This window comes from Oncorhynchus nerka, linkage group LG13 (genome assembly GCF_034236695.1).
Source record: "Oncorhynchus nerka isolate Pitt River linkage group LG13, Oner_Uvic_2.0, whole genome shotgun sequence".
Classification (NCBI taxonomy): domain Eukaryota; kingdom Metazoa; phylum Chordata; class Actinopteri; order Salmoniformes; family Salmonidae; genus Oncorhynchus; species Oncorhynchus nerka.
Window position 1 is genome coordinate 66,753,635 of NC_088408.1, and position 11,401 is coordinate 66,765,035.

The 11,401-nt window shown below is 43.7% G+C and overlaps 1 pseudogene; it reads right to left on the reverse strand.

Annotated features, from left to right (window-relative positions):
* Nucleotides 1–10: 10 nt before the first annotated feature.
* LOC135574796 (uncharacterized) lies at nucleotides 11–11,107 on the reverse strand (annotated as a pseudogene).
* Nucleotides 11,108–11,401: the final 294 nt, after the last annotated feature.

The window sequence follows — 11,401 nt, forward strand, 5'->3', positions numbered from 1 at the left end:
TGTGTTTGGACTATGATAGTTTGTTGGTGATGTGGACACCAAGGAACTTGAAGCGCTCAACCCGCTCCACTATAGCTCCATCGATGTAAATGGGGGCATGCTTGGCCCTCCTTTTCCTGTAGTCCACAATCAGCTCCTTTGTCTTGCTCACGTTGAGGGAGAGGTTGTTGTCTTGGAACCACACTGCCACGTCTCTGACCTCCTCCCTATAGGCTGTCGGTGATCAGGCCTAGCACCGTTTTGTAGTCGGCAAACTTAATGATGGCCACGTAGTCGTGGGTGAACAGTGAGTACAGGGGGGGACTAAGCATGCACCCGAGGGGCCCCCGTGGTAGATGTGTTGTTGCTTACCCTTACCAACTGGGGACGGTCCGTCTGGAAGTCCAGGATCCAGTTGCAGAGGGAGGTTTTTAGTCCACGGGTCCTTAGCTTAGTAATGAGCTTTGAGGGCAATATGTTGTTGAGCTGTAGTCAATGAACAGCATTCTCATGTAGGTGTTCCTTTTGTCCAGATGGGAAAGGGCAGTGTGGAGTGCAATAGAGATTGCGCCATCTGTGGATCTGTTGGGGCGGTATGTGAATTGGACTGGGTCTAGGGTTTCTGGGATGATAAGTGTTGATGTGAGCCATGACCAGCCTTTCAAATCACTTCATGACTACAGACGTGAGTACTATGGGTCAGTAGTCAATTAGGCAGGTCACCTTGGTGTTCTTGGGCACAGGAACTATGGTGGTCTGCTTGAAACATGTAGGTATTACATACGGTCAGGAAGAGGCTGAAAATGTCAGCGAAGATACTTGCCAGTTGGTCAGGAGAGCGTGATCACACAGTTCTCCGGAACAGTTTGTTCTCTCATGCATGCTTCAGTGTTGCTTGCCTCGAAGCGTGCATTGAAGTAATTTAGCTTGTCTGGTAGGTTCATGTCTCTGGGCAGCTCACAGCTGGGCTTCGCTTTGTAATCCTTAATAATTTGCAAGCCCTGCCACATCTGATTCGCATCAGAGCCGGTGTAGTAGGATTCAATCTTAAACAATATTGATGCTTTGCCTGTTTGACGGTTGTCAGGGGATTTCTTAAGTGTCTGGATTAGTGTCCAGCTCCTTGAAAGCAGCAGCTCTAGACTGTAGCTCAGTGCGGGTGTTACCTGTAATCCATGGCTTCTGGTTGGAATATGTACGTACATTCACTGTGGGGATGACGTCATCGATGCACTTATTGATAAAGCTGGTGACTGATGTGGTATACTCCTCAATGCCATCGGCTGAATCCCGGAACATATTCCAGTCTGTGCTAGCAAAACAGTCCTGTAGCTCAGCATCTGTGTCATCTGACCACGTCCGTATTGAGTCACATGTACTTCCTGCTTTAGTTTTTGGTTGTAAGCAGGAATCAGGATGATAGAATTATAGACAGACTTGCCAAATGGATGTGTTAAAATGTCTGATTGCATTTACACACACGGATACAAAAATATATGGGTTTGTGTGTCGAGACTTACTATTATCCAGGTCATTGCGCAGGAAGATGCAGGTGGTCCCATAATGTTGTGAATGAGAGCACAGTTTTGTGCTAGGGCCATGAGGGGCTCCTGAAAGGCCCTGTAAGGGCAAAGCCTCTTTCCTCGCAGAACTGCACCACTCTGTACTGTCTCTTGTCTTCATGGACCAGTTTTCTAGGGGGGCAAGTGGGGTTTGGGTATATGGAGAGCAGTTAAACGTGATTTAAGCTTGATCCGGCAATGCGGAGGACTCCGCATTTCTCCGTATAGCTCCACATTGACATGATTGGTTGACGGTAGGTGGGGGAGGTACATTCTGTATAAACACTTCCTTGACAAGTTCCTTCACAACAAACATGGAACACTTTGACGAAAGGCTATCAGAATAAGTTCGCAAATATAAACATCTTTGTGGTACCTCATGTAGTGATTTAATGTAGGGATTTCAAAGACACAAAAATGTGTTTTAACTCCTGAGAGAACTGGGAGGTTATTGGGATAGATGGACGCTGGATTAGCACACATTAAACAAATCTGATTTAACGAAGTGTATATTGGTCAAATCCATCATGACTGATGTATTGTAACAAGCCCATAATGTGGTTACTAGAATCCGATTTGGATATACATTATTTAGCTGTTTTCACTGCATAACATTTAGAAGTTGTCCCTTATCAGGTTTAGATGAAGTGACTGCTAAATGCTAACTCTCGTTCATATAAACTGGTAGCATAGCTACAGTACCATACAGAAATTGGTTGTGGTAGTCAAAGTAGTTTTTAACTGTAATGCAGTTGAATGATGACGATGACCTGAACATGAATTGGGGTTGACAATGGTTTGGTTGAGTTCCATTGACCTCTTTACCACATCTATGAAAGGGGAAGCTTGAAACAAGAAGTGGAGACAGGCAGTTGTGGGACCAAAAATGAAGGGTTGAGGTGGAGATACAGGTGGGAAAATGGTGCCGCCTTTTTACATGATAATTTCTTGGCTGAGCTCCTATGTCAAGCACCGGGAAACTAAAGTGCAAGAAGTACGTATGCTCCGAATTCTGCGGAAGCTGCATTGTAGTAAATGTTGTTTGGCCACTGCAGACACCAGATTGACCATAAATTGGTTTTGAGAAACCCATAGTAATCACATTTCAATCAAACGTATTTGTAAAGCCCTTCTTACATCAGCTGATGTCACAAAGTGCTGTACAGAAACCCAGCCTAAAACCCCAAACAGCAAGCAATGTAGGTGTAGAAGCACGGTGGCTAGGAAAAACTCCCTAAAAAGGCCAGAAACCTAGAGAGGAACCAGGCTATGAGGGGTGGCCAGTCAGCAGCTATGGGACAGAATGAATACAAAGGTACAGTTGTGAGTTGTATTGTGTGTGAGGGCAGGGGCACAACTTTTACTGGGGATGGGGGATAGATGTCCCCCAACATTCTGAAATTGCATTCCCCCCAGTTTTATCATTGGATTGTGATACAAAACGAGGCAACGGTGTGCTTTAGAACCATGCGGACGATTCCGAGTGGTCAGATAGGCTGTTTGGAGTGTTTAACTGACTGGATAAAAAATTGTCCCCCCATTTCTAAAACCAAAGATGGACACCTGTCTGTAATTCTCTAATTTCTTTAAAAATGTTGTAATGGCTGCAGTGCATAATATCTATTTGACATTTGTCTATTTGATTGTTTGTATTTTGTTTCTTCAGAATTATTATTTATTATTATAATTATTTTTAACGTCTTCCTTCTAGCTAGCCCATCTAGGGACTTTATTTCTTGAATATATTTAATTTTCTTAGGGAAAAATTGTGACGCTAAATGTTTATCTATTTGCCCAGGGACTACAGCTGAAAACTATCCAGCAGAAATGTTAATTGATGTGCATTGTCCCTGTCAAATAATTAAAAACATATATATGAATGACCTGTTCAATGTGCTTAGGGCCCTGCCTTCGACCTGTTAATTATGTCATACTGCATCTGTCATATTGTAATATTATCAGTCCTTAGCTTGTGCTGCTACCTTTTATCAAATGTAATTTCTACAATGTAGAAAATAGTACAAATAAAGAAAAACCCTAGAATGGGTAGCTGTGTCCAAACTTTCTACTGGTACTGTGTATTTTTGTTGTTGTTTCTCTGTAATACTACTAGCCACCTAGCAATGTTATGACGATGGCTTTAGCTAGACCAGATAGGTTCCCAACCTCATGACTAGCTACCAAGATGCCATTTCAGGCTATCCATGTTTTAAATGTTTTTATTTCACCTTTGTTTAAGCAGGTAGGCCAGTTGAGAAGAAGTTCTCATATACAACTGTGACCTGGCCAAGATAAAGCAAAGCAGTGTGACAAAAACAACAGAGTTACACATTGGATAAACAAACGTACAGTCAATAACACAGTAGAAAAATCTAGATACAGCGTGTGCAAATGTAGTAAGAGTAGGGAGGTAAAGCAATAAATAGGCCATAGTGGTGAAATAATTACAATTTAGCATTACCACTGGAATGATAGATGTGCAGATGATGATGTGCAAGTAGAGATACTGGGGTGCAAAAGAGCAAAAATAAATAACATGGGGATGAGGTAGTTGGGTGGGCTATTTACAGATGGGCTGTGTACAAGTACAGTGATCGGTAAGCTGCTCTGACAGCTGATGCTTAAAGTTAGTGAGGGAGATTAAGTCTCCAGCTTCAGTGATTTTTTTGCAATTCGTTCCAGTCATTGGCAGCAGAGAACTGGAAGGAAAGGCGGCCAAAGGGGGAGTTGGCTTTGGGGATGACCAGTGAAATACACCTGCTGGAGCGCGTGCTACGGGTGGGCATGCCCTGGTGAACAGTGTGCTGAGATAAGGCAGGGCTTTACCTAGCAAAGACTTATAGATGACCTGGAGCCAGTGGGTTTGGTGACTAATATGAAGTGAGGGCCAGCCAACGAGAGCATACAGGTCGCAGTGGTGGGTAGTATATGGGGCTTTGGTGACAAAACGGATGGCAGTGTGATAATTTGCTGAGTAGAGTGTTGGAGGCTATTTTGTAAATGACATCGCCGAAGTCTAGGATCGGTAGGATAGTCAGTTTTACGAGAGTATGTTTAGCAGCATGAGTGAAGGAGGCTTTGTTGTGAAATAGGCAGCCGATTCTAGATTTAATTTTGGATTGGAGATGCTTAATGTGAGCCTGGAAGGAGAGTTTACAGTCTAACCAGATACCTAGAATATGCGGACAACTACAAATACCTAAGTCAGAACCATCCAGAGTAGTGATGCAAGGCGGGCAGCGATCGGTCAAAGAGCATGCATTTAGTTTAACTAGCATTTAAGAGCAGTTGGAGGCCACGGAAGGAGTGTTGTATGGCATTGAAGCTTGTCTGGAGGTTTGTTAATACAGTGCCCAAAGAATGGCCAGAAGTATACAGAATGGTGTCGTCTGCGTAGAGGTGGATCACCAGCAACAAGAGCGACATCATTGATATATACAGAGAAAAGAGTCTGAGAATTTAACCCTGTGGCACTCCCATAGAGATTGCCAGAGGTCCGGACAACAGGCCCTCCGATTTGACACACTGAACTATATCTGAGAAGTAGTTGGTGAATCAGGCGAGGCAGTTATTTGAGAAACCAAGGCTGTTGAGTCTGCCGATAAGAATGCAGTGATTGACAGAGTCGAAAGCCTTGGCCAGGTCGATGAAGACAGCTGCACAGTACTGTCTTTTATCGATGGCGGTTATGATATCGTTTAGAACCTTGAGCATGGCTGAGGTGCACCCATGACCAGCTCGGAAAACTGCGGAGAAGGTATGGTGGGATTCAAAATGGTCAGTGATCTGTTTGTTAACTTGGCTTTCGAAGACTTTAGAAAGCCAGGGCAGAATGGATATAGGTCTTTAACAGATTGGGTCTAGAGTGTCTCCCCCTTTGAAGAGGGGGATGACTGCGGCAGCTTTCCAATCTTTAGGCATCTCAGACAAAACGAAAGAGAGCTTGGTAATAGGGGTTGCAACAATTGCGGCAGATAATTTTAGAGAGAGAGAGGGTCCAGATTGTCTAGCCCGGCTGATTTGTAGGGGTCCAGATTTTGCAGCTCCGTCAGAACATCGGCTATCTGGATTTGGATGAAGGAGAAGCAGGGGAGGCTTGGGCAAGTTGCTGTGAAATTTCCGAATTTTTGGTGGCCTTCCTAAGCCAGGATTCAGACACGGCTAGGACATCAGGGTTGGCGGAGTGTGCTAAAGCAGTGAATAAAACAAACTTAGGGAGGAGGCTTCTGATGTTAACCTGCATGAAACCAAGGTTTTTACCGTTGCAGAAGTCAACAAATGATAGCACCTGGAGAATAGGTGTGGTGCTGGGGGCTGCAGGGCCGGGGTTAACCTCTACATTACCAGAGGAACAGAGGAGGAGTAGGATAAGTGTACGGCTAAAGGCTACAAGAACTGGTCACCTCGTGCATTGGGGACAGAGAATAAAAGGAGCAGATATCTGGGAGTGGTAGAATAGAATCAGGGCATAATGTACAGACAAGGGTATAGTAGGATGTGAGTACAGTGGAGGTAAACCTAGGCGTTGAGTGACAATGCGAGAGATTTCATCTCTGGTGGCACCAGTTAAGGTCTCCACATGTGTGGGGGGTGGGACAAAAGAGCTATCTAAGGCAAGGTCAGCGGGACTGAGGGCTCTACAGTGAAATAAAACAATACGAACTAGCCGAGACAGCAGTAGACAAGGCATATTGACATTAGAGAGAGGCATAAAGCAGTCACAGGTGTTGATGTGGGAGGCGTTAGCTAACAGTAGCCACTCGGTAGCAGCTAGCTGCGATGATCCGGTCTAATGATCCAGAGCGGCAGGAATCTGGTGATGTGGTAGAGAGAAGCAGTCCGATATGCTTGGTGTTGATATTGTGCTGTAAAGACAGGCCTGTATTGTCCTAGCTAAAGCTGGCGGTGTCCGACCTAAAGGTGAAGACCGCTAGCCGTGGCTAACAAAGACTAGAAGCTAGTTAGCTGCCTAGCTCCCGATGGAAAATAAAATAAAAATAGCAGATGCGTACCACATTGGGTGAGGCAGGTTGCAGGAAAGTATATTTAGTTAATAGATAGAAAGTGAGATGAAAAAATTAATACTGCAATATTCTCATTCAGAATTTTGGGGTGCATGATGCCCCTGTTCTAAATTCATGGTAAATGTACAGGTCAGAGATTAATACATTTTTCTGCTCAACTGTCACCTGGCTCTATTTTCCCCATCTATCCTCCATTCTCCTCCCCTCTCCCCCTCCCATGTCCTCCCCTCTGTAGACTATGACTAGGTCACACTAACCTAACAGATATACGGAGGTAATTTCACAGAGAACATCACAGAAGAAGAGAGAGGGAGGGAAACAGGGAGAGCATTGTAGCTTTGCATTCATTTTAGAACATTCTCTAATGGTCTGTTATTTTTTTAAAGTGAATAAGTAGAAGGAGATGTTTGCTTTATTTGTCTCAGAAACATTGTGTCCAAATAACACCTGCTATTTGGGGATCTGATAGTCCATGTGTTACGCTTCTCCCTGTGTCTCACTACCTCTCAATTACTGTGTCATAAAGAGCTGATTCATATTCAACTCATGTTTCACTGGCACACACTTCCTGACTGACTCGGAGTCCAGATGACAGAGAACATAGATTGGCTGCTGAGCTGAGGGTTGTCATACCGACTCACTGACTTCCTTGTTAGAAGCACCAAAGCTTCAGTATGCAAACACTCCGCGAAAACACATTAAAAAGGAAACTAATTGACTATAGTGCACCTATTCCGCAGGATACTTATTGAAATGATAACCAAAGCATGAGAAATAGCATATCACAACACCCCATTACTATACAAGTCAAGAGCCCACTCCATGATGCCACACTCCCATTAAGAGACCAGTACCAACTTCCACTTTACGAACACTAAAGACCCCAGTCTGCAGAAGCACATTATTATGTTTACGGAGCAGGGACACAAGTCATTCCCCACTATAGGAATGTTTTCTGATCTCAGCATGTTCTATTTTGAGGAATACTGTACATTATCAGAGTGGCCTCAGTGTAAAGTTTAATGATCATGCCTGAATGTAGGTGCTTTAACAACCCTGCTAAACCATTTCCTTAAGCTCTATAGACAGGCCTATCTAAACATTAGTAAATCGACTATGTGAAGGCTTATGTCACTATGTAGTTTAAGCTCTGTGTATGAATAATAATAATTGGCTATTTATTTCTGGGCAATAATTACAATATCTATAAAACACATCCGACACATGTTTGGAAAACACCTGCTCTGGGTGCAGTGATGTGTGGAACATCTAAGATCCTTTAATCTTGACGAGATACTTCAAAGTGACTAGGCTACCTTCAAAGAGTAAAATACAAAACAGATATCATCATAGATTTTTGATCAATGTATATATGAATATGCAAATAGAATTGATTTCAGTCTAATACAAATTAACACTTCAGAACCATTCTGCTCTCTCTCTCTCTCTCTCCGCTGTCTCTGACTTTAATTCCCATGTGACCTACTGTACAGTGCATTCTGAAAGTATTCAGACCCCTTCAATTTTTTGTTACATTACAGCGTTATTCTAAAATGGGTTAAACTGTTTTTTCCCCCTCATTAGACAAAGCAAACACCGTTTTTTATAATGTTTGCAAATTTATACAAAATAGAAAACTGAAATATCACATTTACATAAGTATTCAGACCCTTTACTCAGTACGTTGTTGAAGCACCATTGGCAGAGCTTACAGCCTGGAGTCTTCTTGGGAATGACGCTACAAGCTGGGCACACCTGTATTTGGGGAGTTTCTCACATTCTTCTCTGCAGATCCTCTCAAGCTCTGTCAGGATGGATGGGAACCTTGCTGCATAGCTATTTTCAAGTCTCTCCAGAGATGTTTGATCAGGTCCGGGCTCTGGCTGGGTCACTCAAGGACATTCAGAGACTTGTCCCAAAACCACTCCTGCATTGTCTGGGCTGTGTGCTTAGTGTCGTTGTCCTGTTGGAAGGTGAACCTTCGCCTCCAGTCTGAGGTCCTGAGTACTCTGGAGCAGGTTTCATCAAGGATCTCTCTGTACTCTGCTCTGTTCATCTTTCCCTCAATCCTGACTAGTCTCCCAGTCCCTGCCGCTGAAAAACATCCACACAGCATGATGCTGCCACCACTATGCTTCATCGTAGGGATGGTGCCAGGTTTCCTCCAGATGTGCAGCTTGGCATTCAGGCCAAATAGTTACATCTTGGTTTCATCAAACCAGAGAATCTTGTTTCTCATAGTCAGAGTCTCTAAGTGCCTTTTGACAAACTTCAAGCAGGCTGTCATGTGCCTTTTACTGAGGAGTGGCTTCAAGCAGGCTGTCATGTGCCTTTTACTGAGGAGTGGCTTCCATCTGGACACTCTACCATAAAGGCCTGATTGGTGGAGTGCTGCAGAGATGGTTCTCCTTCTGAAAGGTTCTTCCATCTCCACAGAGGAACTCTGGAGCCCAGTCAGGGTGACCATTGGGTTCTTGGTCACCTTCCTGACCAAGGCCCTTCTCTCCCGATTGCTCAGTTTGGCCAGGCGGCCAGCTCTAGGAAGAGTCTTGGTGGTTCCAAATTGTTTCCATTTAAGAATAATGGAAGCCACTGTGTTCTTGGGGACCTTCAATTCTGCAGGTACCATTCCCCAGATGTGTGCCTCGACACAATCCTGTCTCTGAGCTCTATGGACAATTCCTTCGACCTCATGGCTTGGTTTTTTCTCTGACGTGCACTGTCAACTGTGGGACCTCATAGAGACAGGCATGTGCCTTTACAAATCATGTCCAATCAATTGAATTTACCACAGGTGCACTCTAATCAATTTGTAGAAACATGATGATCAATGAAACAGGATACACCTGAGCTCAATTTCGAGTCTCATAAGTACAGGGTCTGTTTTTTAAAACATTCTATACATTTGTAAATTTTTCTGAAAACCTGTATTCACTTTGTCATTATGGGCTATTGTGTGTAGATCGATTTTTAAATATATATTTTTTTAATTATTTAATCCATTTTAGAATAAAGCTGTAACATAACAAAATGTGGAAAAAGTTCTGAATACTTTCAGAATGTATTATACATCCATGCTGAGAAACCATCAATCCAGACATGGCTTTATACAGCAATGTGTGTAGCTGTGAATTTATTACAATGCCAGAAAAATCTGATATGTATAGTTAATGTGTGCCCTCCAAATGTGTGCATTGCTTTTCGGGATGACTTGATGTGAAACTTACAATGAGGATAGCCTATATGGTTTCCTATTAATGGTTCCCTGACAGAGGAGCTCTGATAAGAGGACTCACTGAAGCCCTCTGCACTTTCACAGACAAGCTCAGCCATTATTAATGTAATTTAATTACTAGGCTCGTGAGGCATGTTAAATAGCTGTAAGATTCCGCTACAATATGTTAATTGTGACCCTCAAATATTAGTTTTCATGCACTATCAATTACATTCAGACTATCTGAGATCAATAACCTGATAAAGGTAGACATATTACTTCCTCTTAAGGAATAGATTACAGGTATAGATAGGCCTTGATGATGAAATATAGCATTGTGGTAAGGCCCACAATGTAATATGTTTAATCATAATGACCAAGCTATTTGAAGAAGCGTATCCTTATAAATCAGTGATTCATTGTTAATCATTATTTTTCATAATTAAGAAATACTTTTAATTGGGCCTTACCTGCCCAAAAACCGAGCCGAGAATTGGGCGCAAATTGAAGTCGGATTCAAAGGATGCCGCACTGGACCTTCCGGTGAGAGGATCGGCTGGACACGGGGATAGGCGATGAGAAAGCTGGGAAAGGCATGCTGGCATTCCCGCTAGTGGACGAACTTGGCCTTGTATGGTCCCTCGACTCAAAAAATAGCGAGGTGTCATCTCTGCAATCAGAGTGGGGCTGTATTCTGGGGTCCAAGTGGGTAGGTTGAGTGTGGCTGTGGTGGTTTGCAGGCGGTGGGTCGTCCCGGGTCGTTTTCCGGTGGTGTCGGTGATGCTTGGATGACTTGCAGTGTTTTCTCACACCTCGGCCCAAACCATGTTGCTCAGATGGGTCATCCTGGAAGTTGGCAGCGGGTATCTGGCTGTTCGAGGCGTGGGGCTGGCTCTTACTAGCTCGGATCGTTTCCCTATTCTGGGTAACGTTGCGGAGTAGCGAAGGATGTCACAGGGGTCTCCGCGCACTAACGTCGCACTCTGCGGACAAGAATGACTCCTCTGCGACTTTGCTGTCACTTGAATTGCAGCTGGACGATGATGATGACTTCGGTCGGTTCCTGTCGTGCGTTCAGGGAAGTATGTCGATCTACCGCTTACCGAGGAAGATTTCAGCAAGGACGTCCTGGATTCGGATTTGGGAAAAGAGGAACTCATGATTGAGTCTTGCTCATAGTCTCGTTTCAGCAGTAGGCCTACTCATTGACGTTTGGTTGTGTATTTTCTCACATTGTCGGCCTTCGTACGGTAACAACAAAACCATAGCTGTTCTTAAAAGTTGCATTTATCACCTGATTGTTATGTGGCGCTGATGCAGGACGCGCGCAGACGCGTAACGAAAATCATAGCACTCTGTTCACGTCGCGTCACCTGTCACTACTATGAAAGTCCCTGGCACCTAGACATCTACAGTGTTTCGTTGTGGGAAGATGTAACACCGTGCCCATAAATGATTGTTGTAGGCAGTGGTGTAAAGTACTTAAGTAAAAATACTTGAAAATACTACTTAAGTAGTTTTTGGGGGTATCTGTACCGTATTATTATTATTTTCACAACTTTTTCCCCCATACATTTTCCCTGACACCCAAAAGTACTCGTTACAGTTTGAATGCTTAGCAG